Below are 19,020 nucleotides of genomic sequence, written 5' to 3' on the forward strand. Positions count from 1 at the left end.
TTATTAAGAGGCAAACACATTTTTAGCAGAGGAAAGCAAAAAAGCTGCTATCTCTTTACAGGTAAAGAAATCAGGCCAAATTCGCAAATCGCGGCAAAATTCGCGAGTGCGTGAATCGTGATTACGGCAAAAGTATAAGTCGGTTTTAGGTTCGTTGGAAAGCTGAGATTCTACGCTTTCAGAGGAAAGTTAAATTTCGTTCCTAGCCCAAACGGTTCCAGAGATACGGACAATTAAATAAAGGTAGTTTTTCGGAATTTAAAGTAAACTCAAAATGACAGGTGACAGCTTGCAGCTGCAGAATTGACAGATGACAGTTGTGCAGCTTTAAAAAATGACAGATGACACGATTTCTAGGAGGCAGTTCTACTTAGGTTAAAATAGTTTGGATTAGATTATTTTAACTAAGAGATTGGTTCTGCAGAGTTCTGTTAGGTACTCACAATATAAATTTGAACTATGCCTCGTCACGGATCTGGTCAGGTTTTGGATTGGACTCCGGTTCTGGTCTCGGCACTTTACAGTGATCTGGGTCAGCTCTCTGGTTCTGCTCACAGTGGTCTGGGTCACTCTGGATCTCTGGTCTGGTCTCTGGCAATTGTTCTTTGCAAAATAATTCAAACAGCTCGCCTGGCTGTGGAATAGTTCGCAAATGATTTAAAGGTTGCTGAGGCCTGCTGAGAAGAGTTCTCAGTTTGTGGGTTTAGGCCCTTGCTTTAAGTTATGAATAAAGTTCTGGTCTTTGGAGATTGATGGATTTGAAGTCTGGATCTCTGGATGTGAAGTCGTCGGTCAGCATGCTCCGCAGCAAATGGAATTGAATGTCTCTACCTGTCCCAGCAGTCTCTTTTTATGTGTTTTGAAAATGGGTGTGTGCCTGGGCCTAGCTAAGCCTGGCCCTCCCTACTTGTCATTGGCCCAATTCTCCCCTCTCCCTTGATTGGGGGAAGGAAATGTGAGTCAGAGTGATGCTGTAGGTTTTATGGTCAGAGGAGCCTCCCCTTGTCAGATTGCCCACAAATCTATATTTGATTCAAATACATCCTTCCCAGATATACAATTTGTTGAAATTACATGTGCACATTATATATTCCTTATGGTCCATGCTTGTCCGCCTCTGATCTTCCTGGGGCTTGCATTCAAAAATGACAACATTTTGCGCTTTTTAACTAGTTTTGCAATATCGGACATTTACCCAAAATTACACACATGTGCGCAAGGAGTATGGACATTAATTGATGAAGTGTCCGATTTTTAACATGCAGACATTTGGAGTGAGACCCTATTTTCCGCTAGCAACCCCCCAGAATACACTACAGGGTCCTAACGCCTCTCAATATGTTCACAGAAAAATCACAAAAATAATGATATTACTTAAATAATTCTGACAAGTCCGCACTATGAGTTATCTATCTTTTTAAAATTATGCCCTGGTCAAAAAGGGGTGTGGCTTCCCACATCACAGGGTGGAATAACTGGTTTATCCACTTCCCCCAAGCTCAGCTGCTAGCAGAGGCACTGCCCCTCCCAGTTTCCCCTAAGAGGAAGCCACTTTACGGCCCCCCAATATAACATTTGCCTGAGTCCAGGACAGGCCTTTGTTCAACTCCCTGTAGTCCCCAGCTGCTCCACCCCTAATCTAATCAGAGAGGTGACAACTCCTTTTGGCCAGGGGCAGCAGGATGCAGCTAGGCCTGGGAAGAGTAGCTGAACAGGTTTCTCCTGTCGGGGGTAGTTGTCAGGCAGAATCCAGTTTCACTAAGCCAGGTTTCAGCTAAATGTCACTTTTTGTTCCCAGTTTTCTACATTCAAATCAAACTGACAATTTGTACCTATACATTAAATAATTACTTCCTTCAAGTCATTTCAGAATATGGTTTTACATTGTATCCACCTCTTAGCAAGTCTTTCCTTGGTCTGGTTTTGTTTCATTTGTTCAGTTTTACACAAAAGTCTGGTGGTTTTAAAATGCCGGCTTTCTGATAGTGGTGAGTACTGGTAATGCAACCATTTTTGGGATTAAGAAAATTAATTCCCCACAGTTCTGAGTTGCTTTTTTTTTGCAATCAGCATTGCCATTCCCAATGGTTTCAGGCTACTGTGTGTGTGTAGCCCACTGGTGGTTTTAGGCAGTGCCCTCCTGTGCTCACAACACAGGCAAAAATGGGTGGCAGCCTATTCTTCATGTTTTCCCTGTGCACTCTCTGAGGAGTTCTGTCCATCATGATGTTTTCCATGCCAGTACTGCACAGTTTTATTGTAGGGCTTGGATGCATCGGTAAAAACATCCCACAAGCCCCCCCTCTTGCGATAGCCATTCTGTCCTTTCACTGATGGAACTTGCAAGATCTGGGATGTTCGCCTCCTCCTCTTCCAATTCCATAGGTGGCACAGTTCAGCATCTTTTCCTCCCTCCAGTCGATCAATCAGTTCTCCTTGCTGGTCCTGATGGGAGGATTGGGCGGTACCCCGGGCCCCTTGAGTCTCTGCTCCCGGTCTCCGGATCATCCTCCTTGGCCAGTCTCCAGGTTTTCTTTCTCCTAGGACGACAAAGGAAAAGCGGCAATACCTATTCGTAGATATTTTTTCCATCACTACTAATGGTGTGGCAGACATATACATTTTACACTTTAACATACCTAATATTTTACTTTTGAGATACAAGTTATCATTCAAAGACAGTGGCTTACAAGAGTATAATATTTTAGAGACTATATGTGGGATATTTTAGGGTTGGAACTGAATTAATCTGGAGCGGCCCCCTCTGGGATTCCAGTGCATTCCTCCAGTTGTTTCAGAGTGTGCCTGGGAAGGCAACACTTTAGCTGATTTATATGTACCCACTTGTCTTCCCCCTCTGCCAAACCGCCTTTGGGGATGCGGATCTCGTAGGCCACAGGGGAGATTTTGTCTATAATTTCAAACGGTCGCTTCCATTTAGGCAAGAATTTTCGCTGTTTGGCCTGGTTCCTTTGGAAATTGCATAGATAGACCCGATCCCCCACAGTATATTCCTTCCTGGTGTTCCTCAGGTCGTAGTGGGTTTTCATGCTATCAGCTGATCTTTCTAGATTCCGCTGAGCATAGGCAAAAGCGTGTTGAAGGTGTTTCCTTAAATTCTCCACATACTCATGAGTTGTGGAGGCATTTATCAGTGTCTGCTCTTGGGTCATGTAGAGCAAATGCTGGGGAAGCACCATCTTGCGCCCCGTCATCAACTCAAATGGTGACATTTTAGTTGCAGATGAAGGGGTAGATCTGATGGCCATTAGGACCAGAGGTAATCGGATATCCCAACTTGGCCCAGAATCTGCCACAAACTTTTTTAATATGCTCACAATGGTTCGGTTGTATCTCTCTACTGCTCCAGAAGAAGCTGGCCGGTAAGCAATATGTAGCTCTCTTTTGACTCTCAGTATCTCCCACATCTTTGTCATTACTTCACTGGTGAAGTGGCTACCCCTGTCTGACTCAATCCTTTGAGGTAGACCAAAACGGGAAAAGATGTGGTTAATCATCAGGGCAGCTGCTGTTTCTGCCTTGCTGTTTGGGGCTGGGAGACATTCCACCCACTTGGTAAACAAGCATGTAACGGTCAACATGTACTTGTTTCCTCTAGACGAGCGAATCACAGGGCCTACAAAGTCGATTTGCAAATCTGACCATGGCAGTGTCATCCCCCTCTTTTGGAGAGGCGCACAGTGTGTGAGGGATGATGGCTGAAATTGTGCAAACACAAGACACCCCTCAAGTATTGGTTGAGGTCCTGCCCCATGTGTGGCCAGTATGCAACCTCTCTTAAGATTTCCAGTGTTGTGCGAAACCCCCTATGACCGGTGGTGGCCGCATCATGGGCGTGACTTAACATCAGGCTTCGGAATGAGGTAGGAACCACCCACTGATCGTGGCCAGCTTTGGATTTCCTTACCAGCAAACCGTCTTGGATCCGGAACATTTTTGGGCATTTCATCAACACTCTTAGGTCCTCTTTCCCAATGTTATCGGTATCCGTCAGGGGAAAGTTCTCAGGGTCCTCAAGGTGTTGGTAAAACTTACCAATAATTGGATCCCCCTTCTGAGCTGTAATCAAATCAGCATCAGGGGTCTCCTTGCTCCATTGTGCAGTTGAAAGATCATTGTGAGCATTTGTCTGGGACCTAGTGATAGCACTGACCTGGATTTCCCCCAATAGGGACTCTATTTCTAATAGATCCCCTTGGATGGCCCCGGTTTTGGCCAGCTGATCAGCTAAGTCATTTCCAGTTTTGTCTGGTCCCTCTACTTTGGAATGACCCTTGATCTTTTTCCAGTAGATGGTCATCCCATTCGATGTGACCAGATCATCAATGTTTTGGATTAACTTCCCATGTTTGAAGGGTTTGTTATTAGCACATAATATGCCTCTGGTTTTCCAATTAACCAGGTGCTCCACGAACCTGTTCCGTACATAATCCGAATTTGTGATTATGACCAGTTCCTGGAGTTGATGTTGGACAGCAGTGAGGATGGCCTGATGCACAGCCATCAATTCTGCCACCTGACTACTTCGGGGACCAATTTTGTATCCAGCAAGGGTTCTGGTGACTCATTCACCCATGCATTCCCTACGCTGGCCACCAGTTCTTTCTCCCCGTTGTCGTCAACATGGTACGAGCATCCATCCACATAGACAGTGAGCATTCCCTCACACTTGTCTTCTTCAAAGACTTTGTGTGGGGAATTAAGGTATGCCTCCATGTTGTCCTTGATTTTTAGACTTTCGTCCTCGAGACAGTTTTCTCTGGCACAATCATGCAAGTCAGCCAGACCTTGCGCGAGGGGACTCTTCTTGTTTTGGCCATATCTGACCTCTACAGGAAAGCCTTGCATTGACAGAATCCAGGAAGTATTTCGGGAATTACTCACATTTCCGGCCCGGATTCTGTCACTTTGGAGATATTGCAGAGGCTGGTGTGGAGTCTCCACTATGATGTTCCCCCTGGATAAACGGGCGGTAATTCTTCAATGCCCATACCGTTGCCAGGAGTGCCTTCTCACAATCGTTGAATTTTTCCTCAACGGAGGATAAAGTTTTGCTCGCATAGGAGATTACTTTATTGACCTTGTCATGCTTTTGGTATAATACTGCCGTCAAGCACGTATTAGAGAACCCCGTCTCCAGGAAGAACTCCTTGTTTCTGACAGGGTAAGCTAGGCAAGGCGCTTGTGAGAGGCTTCTTTTGAGATGTCTTACCGCCTCGGATTGTTCTGGACCCCATTCCCACTTGACCCCCCCTTCAAGAGATGAATCAGGGGTCTAGTGATCTCAGCGTAGCCTTCAATGAACTTTCTGCTGTAATTAGTCAGTCCAAGGAGGCTCCTTAGTTCCCGCAGAGTTGTGGGGTCTTTCAGTTTCTGGAGTGCTTCCACTTTCTTTTCTTGGGGACAGAGACCCTGAGGAGTAATCTCATGCCCCAAGAAATTAACACGGGTTCTACACCACTGTGCTTTCTGAAAGGAAAGTTTTGCTCCGGCGGCCCTCAACTGTGTCAGAACATAACGGATCTCCGTTATGTGTTCCTCCACAGATGAACTTTTGATGAGGACATCATCTACATAAGCCAGGTTACCCCTCGCATCCAGGTCGGGCATGGCCTTATGTAGGAAAATGTTGAATTAATTGCCGGAGTTGAGGTATCTGAAGGGAGTCCGGGTCCATGTGTACTGCTGGCCCCCAAAGGTAAAAGCCAGTTTGTTTTGGTCCTCCCTACTGACAGGCACGGTCCAGTATCCATTGGTCAGGTCTATTGCAGTGAATACTTGTGACCCTTGAATCTGGGCCAGCCCTTGGTCAATGTAGGGCAGAGGCCATCAGGAAGTATGGACCCGTTGTTGAGCTCCCTAAGGTCGGCACAGAGTCTCCACTGGCCGTTTGGCTTCAATATTCCCAACACCGGATTATTGAAAGTGCTGTGGACTGGACGGATTATTCCCCGGGACTCAAGGTTCTTGATTATTTCAGTAAGGGACTCCATGGATGCGAGAGGCAATCGATATTGCTTCACAAACACTGGAGTCATTCCAGGGTCCGTGGGAATTGTTGTGGTGTGGATGTCGGTGCGACCACAGTCATATGAGTCTACCGCAAAGAGATCTTGGAAATCCAAGAAAACTTGTTTCAACTTTTGCTTCTGTTCCAGAGTAACACAGGCATCAGCCAGGTTGACTCTCTCTTCCACCATCTGCCTGAAGCCTGGGAAGACTTCTGGTTTGGCTATCTCAGCGGCCTCCTACAGCTGGGTGGAGAAGTCCCTGGTCAGAGTGCTGATTTGGACTGGAGGCTTCAGGTGGGAAAGGCAGCCCTCATGGACCTGGAAAATCACCTCATCCCTCCTGAAGTCACAAGTCACATCTTCCTTACCATAAGGGCAAGAAGTGTACACCAGGAAGTTCCCCCCATGCCGGGTGAAAATCCTGTCTGGTGTTGTATTGTCCTCACTGTCACTGTCAAAACAGTCCTTGGGGATTGGTCCTAACAGTTCATTTCCTAAATCAATGGAGAAATGTCGGTCATCAATCGCCATTCCAATAATGGTGCCTGCGGCTAGACTAATACTCTTAAAGTCGCTGTTATCCACCTCTATTGGAATGGTGTCATGTTCTATGTTGACTAATGGTGTTGGGTTTACCCTTAACCCTTGCTGTTGGAGAGAAGCATTTAGATGGATATAAGCATCAGGGTTTTTCAATTTTTGTCCTCTTTTAACTTTCACTCCCATGGAGAATTGTCGGGTCCTTTCTGGGATGGTGACTTCCTCTTTAATCTGAATTTCAACTGCATAAGGTAGCAATTGAGCTGACCTAAATGCTTTTTCTGGATCATCAAAGCCCATGGAATTATCGCTAATCGGGACCAAGCTTTGAAGTTTATTAGGTCCAAACTAATGGCAAAGCGATTGAGAATGTCACTGCCTAAGTAAAAGGCGGCAGTGACGTCTCGCACGACCCAACAATTATGGACTATGCTCTTGTTGCCAATGGAGATTTTGAGCATACACCTGCTTGGCAGGAGATGTTTGGAATTAGGTGCTTCCAGGTCCATTTCCCATTTGTCTATCAGTTTGAATGTGGGAATGGCTGGATCTTTTGGGAGTTGGCGGAACATGGCTTCGCTGATGAAGCTCTTACTGTTGTTCACACACACTCGAGCGAGAACAGAGTCCTTCCCATCATTTAACTGAACAGGGATGAACAACTGCTCTCCAATTTGCTGAATATCAGCCAGGCTCTGAGCTGATTTCACATCTTTCTGGACTATAGGAGTGGGAGTTTCTGATTGTGGATTAGTAAAGAATTTCAGGGTGTTTCCTTCCAGTGTGGAATACCACCTTAAACTGGAAGGAAGGTTGATTTTTTAGAAATAGAGAGGACCCCCCATCACCTGTCTGTTGTCCTACTGCTATTACTGTCACGTCTGGAGTTTGGTTGTTCTGGAAGTGAAATTCTACTTGGTCAGATTTTTGTTCAACCATGTGGCAGGTGCCGTTTAAACTAACATGGTTGACACTCTGTTTTAATTTTATTGGTCGGCTAGTCTGGGTCCAGAGGACCTTGTTTACACAATCTATTAGGGGTGACAACCTTCTCAGGAGGTCATTCCCTAGTAAACAAGGGGTGCCCTCTGGAGTCACTACTATGACCGGGTGTTTCACCTTTTGTCGCCCAATTTTAATGTCCAAGTCTGCAGTCCCCTCAACGGGAATTTCCTTCCCGTCAAAGTTCTGCAGTTGTCCAGGAAGAGAGGTGAGAAGAATACGGTAATTCTCCCCCCTGCCTGCATTTAGTTCCTCAAAGGCCCTTTTGGACAGAAGGGTATCTTGGGATCCCGTGTCCACCAGTGCCAAAATTGTACCTTGCCCCTGTACTTGTACCGGGGCATAATATCTTCCCTCCTTCTCCTCAAGGGGGCACAGATAATGCACATTTTTGGTCAACTGGTGGGCTAACTTTCTGGCTTTGGACATTGCTAGCGAAAATATTTGGGCAGAATTCTGTGGAGAGTCTTGGGAATCTGAAAGAAAAAGTTGGCAACTGGAGATCAGAGCCATTGTGGGTTCCCCTGGTTCCGGCTCTGGGCCGCCCCCCCCTTTTTGGAGGCAGTCACCAGGATGGGTTTGAACCATGGGATTTTGGTATTGTCAGTTCTGGGATGAGATGATGGGCGGCGGTAGCTCAGTCTCCACATCTCCCCAGTCTGGATTGGAATCCCTTGGGACCCATTTTTCCTTGGGAGGAGTTCCCCCATCTCTGAAGGAGAAGATCCTTTTCCCAGGATCTTCTGAGGATCCCTCTGCTTGAAATTGGAAGACCTGTACCTCCTCCAAAAAGTGGGTCTGTTTGGGTCCTTTGTTTCTCCTACCCCCCCCCCCCTGCTCCTTGGGAGGCAGGCTTTCAGGGGCAGGAGATTTTGTTTCCGGTTCCTGGTTTTCCAGGGGCAGTTTACAAGTTGGGAAGGAAGCTTCCTCCAAGGCTTTACACCCCCCTTCCCCTTGTGCCTCCTCCCTGGGAACCGGTGGGTTATAGGGGTGCTGCCCCCGTCATTGTTCTGGAGCACCAGGTCCAGAGTTTGGGGCATTCTGCGGTGGCATGCTCATCTGAGGGTTCTGTTGAGCCCTCAGTATGTGACCCAGATCTCGTGCCATATTTTGGACCTGGCGCTCAAGTTGTGAAACCCGCTCAGGCTGATACGGGGCTCTATTTTCTCCCCTGGGCTGATCCCGGGAAGGGTAGCTATCCCTTCTCTGGTAGTACCCCTGGTTGGGAAGATTTTGGTACCCCTCCACCCTTGGCCTCCCCTCTCCCGGATTAGGTTGTCTGGGCTCAGGGAATTGGGGAAAGAAGGATGGATGATTTTGGGGCTGGAAATTGGGTGGATACCTGGGGAAAAAGTTCTGCCCAGGATTTGGAGAATTTCTGCCCTCCGGTGGGAAGCTGGGAGGGAAGTTCCCTGGGTTAGGTGCTTGGCTGGATCCCCCCCCTTGGGCTGGAGGAGTCCACACATAACCCAGGATTGGTCGGTTTCCCTTGTAGCGGGGACTTACATAGTCAGGGGAGCGGGGGACCCCATTTGTGGGACTACCTCCTCGACTCCCTGTCTGTGACTGGCCCGAGCGCCTTCTGGGCTGTGAATTATTTGGTGCAGGCAGGGTTTTAGGCCCCCCCATCTCCAAATCTAAAACGGGGGCAACCTTTACCTCTGCCACCTTGGCAGCAGCAGGGGTGCTGTTGGTTTTGGGGTTTTTCGGCGCGTTATTTTTATTTTCGATAGGCTTCTGCACCTCATAGATCCGGGTAGCCTGTTCAATGACCCAGTCTAAAGATCTTTTCTCATGAAAATCTCTCACGAGCTGGGTCATTATGTATTTGGGTAAGGCATGGAAAAACGTATTGATAAATTCTCTGCTATCCATGCGCACCCTTCTGGTGGTCTGCGCAAAAGCACGCTTTAATTCTTGCACAAACTCTTGTGGGGCCTGATCCTCCCCACATTGCAAATTGTAGGCTGCCTTGTGAGCCTCTTTAGGATTTCTGTGAACAGAAAAATGTTTCAAGATGGCCGCCTTATAGGTGGACCATCTTAAATGATTTTGGTCCTCCAGCCCCGCAAAGAAACTGGAGTATTCTGGGGAGAATGTCCATTTGACGTACTGGATGCAGCTACTGCTGTCCTTCAAATGGAAAGTCTCCATCATTTGCTCATAGAGCTCCAAGTGTTCCCAAACGGAATACTTGGCGTTCTTATGATAAGGAGTGATGACACTCCTGATTGCCTTGATCTGCTTTAAGGGGTCCTTAAGCAAGGCCCTTTTTGCCTTATTGGCCTTTTTGGTTCGGGTAACCCTGGTCCATTCATCCTCCGACTCAGAAGCGCTGCTCCCAGAGGTGCCCGTCTGATCTTCCAGGTTTTCCCGGATTCTGCGAGCCTGGGAATGGCTGGCAGAATGTGGGGACCTGGTCTCCTGTGTCCTGTAATGCTCAGAGGAGTCTTCAGACCCCTCCTTGCTGCCAGGATTTGATGGGTACCCCCCCACTGACCTAACTGAGCAGAGGTTTTCAGGATCCCCTTAATGGGCCTACTCTCCTGGCGTTCCCCACTAAATTGCACTGTGCTTGGGTGCCCATACCCGGATGCCCGCCCATCCATTCCTGGGAGGTACTGGCCTATGAGCCCCATACTTCTAGCTGGATAGTAATCTGCCTTCCCCGTGGCCCTGGGCTCATGTGCGCGAGGGGACATGGGGGTGGCAGGGTCCAGGGACTGGGAGAGATGAAGGCCTCTGGTACTAGGGCTCCTGAGGTTATGCTCAGGAGTTTCTCTTTCCCTGCGAACCTCATCTCTATCCGCCCCTGCTTCCTGTTGCAATGCAAGAGCCTGCACTTTCAGTTCCTCATTTAAGGCCTTACTAGACTCTATCAGTCTCTCCTGCAAGGCTACCTGTTGCTGGAGCCTATCATTGTGCTGGCAGAGAGCCTCATTCTCTCTCTGTGCCTCCTGATTGGTCCTGGAGTACTGGGCCAGTCTTTGCTGCAGGAGGGTTACCTCCTGAGCTGTGTCCCTATTGGCCTGCTCCTTTCTTGCCAGAGTATCCTCCACCCTCCTGGTGTGCTCTAACAAGTTCTGGTGTTCTTTTTGGAGGTCACCCAGTCCCTGGAGGGCCAGGTGATTTTCTTCCATTTTCCTTTTTAAGTGGCAAACTTCCTGTCCTAAGGTATCCCTTTCCTGACTAAGAGCCTGCATCTGTGCCACCAGGTCGTCCCTTTGCCTTTGGAAGGCACCAGCTTTCTGGCGCTCCTGGTCAAACTCTGCCTGGGTATCCAGGTCTTTCAAAATCAGTTTATTGCTCTCTGCCTTCTCCCTATCTAGGTGGCTTTGCAGGGTGACTACCTGCTCAGCACATGCCCTATTGAAGTCTAACTGTTGCTCCAGCTTTTTCTGGCTCTGCAGTAGGGAGTCCAAACCTTCTTGGTACTCCTTCTGCAAGGCCAGAAATCTGGTATCCTGGTCCGCCTTTTCCTGTTGCAGCACATCCATATCCTCCTTTATTTTAGTGATGTACTGTCTGCTGTCCTTTTCTGACTCCTGGCTCCTGAGCAGCCTCTGCTCAGAACAGTCCAGATCAGATTGGGCTTCTCTAACGCCATCTGTTGCCTATTTGCCAGATCTTGGCCTTCAGCACATTTGTCCTGCAAGGCTCCCATATATAGATACAAATATGCCGCTATCCTGGCAATCTTATTATGTTCATCTTTGGCTTTAGGGGCCATATATAGTTCACTCAGGGCCACATGTAGGGGACCCTGATCTCCCCATGTATCTGACCCTGTTTCAGTGACCTGTTGCGCGACTGCCTGCAACCATACCGTTTGGTCCTGATGAGTCCACTCACCTCTCACAAACAGCTTATGTAAGAAGTGCTCTCTGGCTATTTTGATATCTACCAGTGTCGTCATTCTGGAATTTGAGTTCCTTCCTGACTTACAGAAGTTTGTATTTTATTTTTTTGCAAAACAGACCTTCTCCTTAGAGCGTTCCTTTGAGGAGTGCTTTACAGCGTAAAACAGCGTGGTGATCCGACCGGATGTATGTCTCCTGTCAGTTAGCACACTGTATTAATCTGCACAAGTGATAGATCTAACCCAGAATCTCCGGCTACGAGCCCCCAATTTGTAAGAGGATTCAATTCAACACTACAGCTAAGTCAATGCCTAGTCTGTAAACTGAATGGAAACCCTTATTGATATATCTTTATGTCCAGTTCATGAGTTCTGGATGACTACCCCTATATAACACCCCTCTCTTAGAATCCCCCTGACCCCACTGAGCCAAGAAGTAGTTCTGTTTTGCAAGTTTAAAAGGTTTATTTGAGAAATAAAACAAAATATAGATACCACGCTTTTATAATAAATTAATAATCGATATCGCCCTTATAAATATAATGTTAATCAACAATGGGTAATCTGACACTAGCACACTTCTTTTTAATCAATCAGGAGTTAGTATAGGATGGATAAAGTAGCAAAAATACTTTTATGATTTCAAGGGAAAAGCAAAGAGGAATAAAATGCAGTACAGAAATACTTGATATGATTTTAGCAAAAGATAAGATAATCACTTTTTCTCTGGCAATTCACCCCCCTCCCCTATGCAATGTAAGAAATGGAAGGAGATGGAAGTAACACACACAGTTCTCAGGAATGCAATCAAATACAATACGAAATTCAATTCCCACCCCAGCAAGCTTAGAGAAAACCGGTATGAGTTTTAAAACACAGGCCCAAGTGCTTTGAATGTGGTGGCAATGAAGTGAGAAATATGCTGAAAATGCTTTTAATTCCCTTTAGGAGGTTCAGGGTGAGTGAGAGATACTTGGGATGAGCTCAGGCTCACTTTAGCAATGATTCAGGGATGGTTATTAAGAGGCAAACAATTTTTTAGCAGAGGAAAGCAAAAAGCTGCTATCTCTTTACAGGTAAAGAAATCAGGCCAAAGGGCAAATCGCGGCAAATCGCAGCAAAATTCGCGAGTGCGTGAATCGTGATTATGGCAAAAGTATAAGGAGTAGCAAGTCGGTTTGTTGGAAAGCTGAGATTCTACGCTTTCAGAGGAAAGTTAAATTTCGTTCCTAGCCCGAACGGTTCCAGAGATACGGACGATTAAATAAAGGTAGTTTTTCGGATTTAAAGTAAACTCAAAATGACAGGTGACAGCTTGCAGCTGCAGAATTGACAGGTGACAGTTGTGCAGCTTTAAAAAATGACAGATGACACGATTTCTAGGAGGCAGTTCTACTTAGGTTAAAATAGTTTGGATTAGATTATTTTAACTAAGAGATTGGTTCTGCACAGTTCTGTTAGGTACTCACAATATAAATTTGAACTAGGCCTCGTCACGGATCTGGTCAGGTTTTGGACTGGACTCCGGTTCTGGTCTCGGCACTTCACAGTGATCTGGGTCAGCTCTCTGGTTCTGCTCACAGCAGTCTGGGTCACTCTGGATCTCTGGTCTGGTCTCTGGCAATTGTTCTTGGCAAAAGAATTCAAACAGCTCGCCCAGCTGTGGAATAGTTCGCAAATGATTTTAAGGTTGCTGAGGCCTGCTGAGAAGAGTTCTCAGTTTGTGGGTTTAGGCCCTTGCTTTAAGTTCTGAAGTAAAGCTCTGGTCTTTGGAGATTGATGGATTTGAAGTCTGGATCTCTGGATGTGAAGTCGTCGGTCAGCATGCTCCGCAGCAAATGCAAATGAATGTCTCTACCTGTCCCAGCAGTCTCTTTTTATGTGTTTTGAAAATGAGTGTGTGCCTGGGCCTAGCTTAGCCTGGCCCTCTCTACTTGTTACTGGCCCAATTCTCCCCTCTCCCTTGACTGGGGGAAGGAAATGTGAGTCAGAGTGATGCTGTAGGTTTTATGGTCAGAGGAACCTCCCCTTGTCAGATTGCCCACAAATCTATATTTGATTCAAATACATCCTTCCCAGATATACAATTTGTTGAAATTACATGTGCACATTATATATTCCTTATGGTCCATGCTTGTCCGCCTCTGATCTTCCTGGGGGCTTGCATTCAAAAATGACAACATATTGCGCTTTTTAACTGGTTTTGCAATATCGGACATTTACCCAAAATTACACACATGTGCGCAAGGAGTATGGACATTAATTGATGAAGTGTCAGATTTTTAACATGCAGACATTTGGAGTGAGACCCTATTTTCCACTAGCAACCCCCCAGAATACACCACAGGGTCCTAACGCCTCTCAAAATGTTCACAGAAAAATCACAAAAATAATGATATTACTTATATAATTCTGACACGTACGCACTATGAGTTATCTATCTTTTTAAAATTATGCCCTGGTCAAAAAGGGGTGTGGCTTCCCACATCACAGGGTGGAATAACTGGTTTATCCACTTCCCCCAAGCTCAGCTGCTAGCAGAGGCACTGCCCCTCCCAGTTTCCCCTAAGAGGAAGCCACTTTACGGCCCCCCAATATAACATTTGCCTGAGTCCAGGACAGGCCTTTGTTCAACTCCCTGTAGTCCCCAGCTGCTCCACCCCTAATCTAATCAGAGAGGTGACAACTCCTTTTGGCCAGGGGCAGCAGGATGCAGCGAGGCCTGGGAAGAGTAGCTGAACAGGTTGCTCCTGTCGGGGGTAGTTGTCAGGCAGAATCCAGTTTCACTAAGCCAGGTTTCAGCTAAATGTCACTTTTTGTTCCCAGTTTTCTACATTCAAATCAAACTGACGATTTGTACCTATACATTAAATAATTACTTCCTTCAAGTCATTTCAGAATATGGTTTTACATTGTATCCACCTCTTAGCAAGTCTTTCCTTGGTCTGGTTTTGTTTCATTTGTTCAGTTTTACACAAAAGTCTGGTGGTTTTAAAACGCCGGCTTTCTGATAGTGGTGAGTACTGGTAATCAAACCATTTTTGGGATTAAGAAAATGAATTCCCCACAGTTCTGAGTTGCTTTTCTTTGCAATCAGCATTGCCATTCCCAATGGTTTCAGGCTACTGTGTGTGTGTAGCCCACTGGTGGTTTTAGGCAGTGCCCTCCTGTGCTCACAACATAGGCAAAAATGGGTGGCAGCCTATTCTTCATGTTTTCCCTGTGCACTCTCTGGGGAGTTCTGGCCATCATGATGTTTTCCATGCCAGTACTGCACAGTTTTATTGTAGGGCTTGGATGCATGGGTAAAAACATCCCACAAGCCATAGAAGTGAAACTCCACAATACCAGATTGGGGATCAAGTTTGGCTGGCTACAAAACATCTACCTCTGAAGGGAACTCAGACTTTTAATCCTAGATATTTGGGACCTTACACCATTAAGGCCATTATCAACCCGGTGGCCGTCAAATTGGAATTACCCTCTAATATGCGAATTCATCCTGTCTTTCATGTTTCACTTCTAAAACCAGTTCAACCAGGGACAAGATTAACTAAACCACCTGACCCCATCTTGATAGATGGAGAACTTGAATTCGTGGTAAAAAATATCCTGGACTGCAAGATGATTAAATCAAAACTTTTTTATTTGATCGATAGGAAGGGCTATGGACCACAAGAAAGATCATGGGAGCCTAGCGACCATGTTCATGCACCTCGGTTGGTGAAAAGATTCCATCGGAACTTCCCAGACAAACCGGGGCCAGGTGGAAGAACAACTTTAGGAGGGTCCTTGGGGCGGAGTGCTGTCATGATGCCTACCCCCGGGCATCAGGACCAAGGCCCTCAGCTCCGGGAGCAGGCATCCAGACATTTGTTTAAACCTCAGCAGCCCCGGCTAGGGGCTGTCTGGGTTCAGTCCTGGCGCCTTAGGTGCCAGGCTCATCATAGAAATCAGTCCTGGCGCCATAGGCGCCAGGCTCATAGACTTTACTTACCTGATGCAGACCATGCTGCAAAAGAGTCCAAGCCTACATGAGGCCTGGATGGGACTATTTTGTTACAGGGACTATTTTTTACTCGGGCGTGGCCCTAGGGAACTTCTTACCTGGAACTACTTTGGAGGCTATTTAAACCACACCCGAACAGCAGCACATGCTTCGCGTTATTCTGCATCCAGCAGCGTGACGCTCACCATGCCTGCAGCCAGCATCCAGTCTTCTGCCACGCCCGCCTCGAATCCGGAGCTCCTAGAATAAAGAAGAAGAAAAGGACAAGGTTAGAAAACAAACTTATTTCAAATTCCTCAGCTAATTCTGGAACCATTTCATCTCCGGACCTGGAAAGTACATCAGTCCTGCACGCGTCGCTTCGCCAGCTCCAGCACGGCGCCATACTCACCAGTTCTCACAGCACCTTTCGATCCGGCACTGTCTCCATCATTTCTTTGCTGTAATCCGGCACCTAGGGGACACAAAAAAAAACAAGGTGAGCCAAGGGAATCAACAAATACAGCCTCTTACCACCATAGACTTACCTGATTTACCACCGGCGGTATTATTCCATAACTCTCCACATTGTCATATGCCGCATCTGTAAAGAGGGAGAAAAACAACACGTTAACGCATGCAATAGTTACCGGACAGCGCTGGGTAACACAGACTCTTATTTGAACGGCTGCAGCAGCTACGAGACCTTCTTCTCACGAACTCAGTTGCAACTTAAGGAAGGAAGGGGACAAGAGTGAACATCGGGCACATTGAACTCTTTGAACTTGATACTTACCAATCCCGCCAGGGACTTCAGAGTCAATACTTACCGGAACTCTCCCAACGCCTTCAAACCAGTGATGTAACTGGTATCTACGCACCCCTGCAAGACACGCAGGATGGAGAGCTCATCTTTTACGAACATAAGGTGAGGTTACTAAGGGGATATCGGAGGTGATTAGTGGGGGAGAGGGAGAACAGTTGGGAGGCCATCAGTAAAACCCACAGGTGGTTAATCCCTGTCTCCACTTGCAGGAAAATACCTCTTCGGGTCCAGCAGACAAGTCTAGGTGGGCCAGTCCAGACAGTCATCTCTGCACTACGCATCACTTTGAAGGAGACTGCAGCTGTCCGGGTCCGATCGACACCCCTGTGGGGTCCAGGTGAGCGTAACAGTACCCAGGATATGCTTACGTATGTCACACGCTTCAAACAGCTTGCTAAAGAAGCGGATTTGTCCTCTGAAGCTTGTTTTACCCTATTTCAAAGAGGGCTAAACGAAGACATCAAGGATGAACTAGCCAGAGTGGCGCTCCCAAGTTCTTATCAGGCCCTGACGGATCTTGCCCTGCAGATTGACTTTCGCATTCAGGAGAGAAAGGCAGAGAAAAAGAAAAGCAAGTCGCCACTCCAGAAGAGCCCCATTGGGATACCCTTGAGCCCCGAAGGTATTTCCACTTCAAGTAACGAGACTGAACCTATGATGCTAGGGGCATTCCGTAGACCCATATCCTCCCAAGAAAGAATGCGTAGGATCCATACCGGGTTGTGTATGTATTGTGCATCAGACAAACATTTAGTGAGAGAGTGCCCAATAGCCCCCCCCACGGCGCTCAGGAAACGCCAGTTCCCGATCCTAAATGGAGCACAGGTTCGGGAGAGAGATGCCCGCTCCACATCAATTCCATCCTTGAACTCTCCTGGACAAAATTCTTTGGTGATTTTATAGGACTTCTTATCGCCATCCAAGAAAGAAACACATCCCATCCTGGCACTGGTGGACTGTGGAGCTATGGGGATTTTCATAGACCAAGAATGGGTTCTTAAACACCATATTCCTTGCGAATCCCGGACTATCATGCAACCTGTAGAAGCAATTGATGGAAGACCCCTCTCTTCAGGACCCATAACCCTTCAGACCAAGGACATCGAAACTTGCCATAAATCACCATCGAGAAAGGATAAAATTTGACATCATCAAGTCGGCCCATTACATCAATTGGGCAGCAGGTTCCTTGTTCCTGGGCTCAGAATTTTGTATGTCCCACTGCATAATGTCAGACCTTGCTCCGACACCATCAGAAGGACCTCCTACGAATCACCAAGGTACAATCTCTGTCTCAAACATTGTCCGGGTTCCGGAGATATACCAGGAATATTCTGATGTTTTCTCCTCTGCCATTGTCCAGGCGTTACCTCCCCATAGACCAGAAGACTGTGCTATAGAAATGGAACCATCCGCTGTGATTCCCTTTGGAAGGATGTTCATCTTATCCGAACCTGAAAAGAAAGCCCTTCGAGAATACTGGATACTGATCTTGCAAATGGCACCATACGACCCTCTAAATCCCCAGCAGGGGCCTCACTGTTTTTTGTTCCCAAGAAAGACACCAAGGAACTCAGACCATGTCTGGACTATCGAGGTCTAAATCAATGCACCCTTAAGGATCGCTATCCGTTACCCTTGATCTCGGACATTCTGGAGGCAGTAAGGGGCGCAGTTGTTTTCACCAAGTTGGATCTCAGGGGTGCCTACCATCTGATTCGCATTAGGGCAGGAGACGTGTGAAAAAACGACCTTTAGAACACCCTTTAGTCATTATGAATACTTGGTCATGCCCTTTGGACTGCTAACGCCCGGCGGTCTTCCAACGCTTCATGGATAGGGTGTTCTCAGACATGCTATTCCTTTTCGTGATTGTCTATCGGGACGATATCCTAACATTCTCGAAGGACATTTCCAAGCACGAAGAACATGTAAAGGCGGTGTTACAACGACTACGTGAAAACAATTCCTGGCAAAGCCCGAGAAATGCATCTTCCATGCTTCTACTGTACACTACCTAGGATTTGTCCTTAGTCCAGAAGGCATCGGAATGGATCAATCCAAGGTTAAGGCTATATTAACCTGGCCAAGCCCCACCTCTGTGAAACAAATCCAGTCTTTCCTGGGTTTAGCCAATTTCTACAGGAAATTCAAACCTTCCTTTTCCGAGATAGTGCAACCAATCATTGCCCTGTTAAAGAAAGACGTTTCCTTCCTTTGGACCACAGCTCAAGAGGAAGCCTTCCAACGGTTGAAGTCTGAGTTTACACAAGCTCCCATCCTGGCTCACCCTGATGTCAACCGACCATTCATAGTGGAGACAGATGCCTCCAGCTATGCTATTGGAGCCATCCTCAAACAGCTATTCGGAGACAGGATGGAGCACCCCATCGCTTACCTTTCACAGGCATTAACTCCCAGTGAAACCCATTACTCAGTCTTGGAAAAGGAACTGCTAACCATTCGTCAAGCCTTCACAGAGTGGCATCATCTACTCCTCGGAGCGAAACATCCTGTCCAGGTCCGCACGGACCATCGAAACCTACAAGTACTGCATGCCTTGGAATGTAGGAACAGCCGTCAAGCTTGGTGGGCCTTCTTCTTTGTCCAATACCAGTTCCAGATTCACCACGTTCCCGGAACACAAAATCTAATAGCTGACGCCCTCTCTCGACGTCCAGACTACGAACCTCCGTGAGATTGGGCATATCCCAAGATGTTTCCCCATACAATATTTGTAGCTCAAGCAAACAATCTCCTGGAAGACATTCGC

This window comes from Ambystoma mexicanum, chromosome 7q (assembly GCF_040938575.1).
Source record: "Ambystoma mexicanum isolate Mex_15411 chromosome 7q, UKY_AmexF1_1, whole genome shotgun sequence".
NCBI lineage: Eukaryota > Metazoa > Chordata > Amphibia > Caudata > Ambystomatidae > Ambystoma > Ambystoma mexicanum.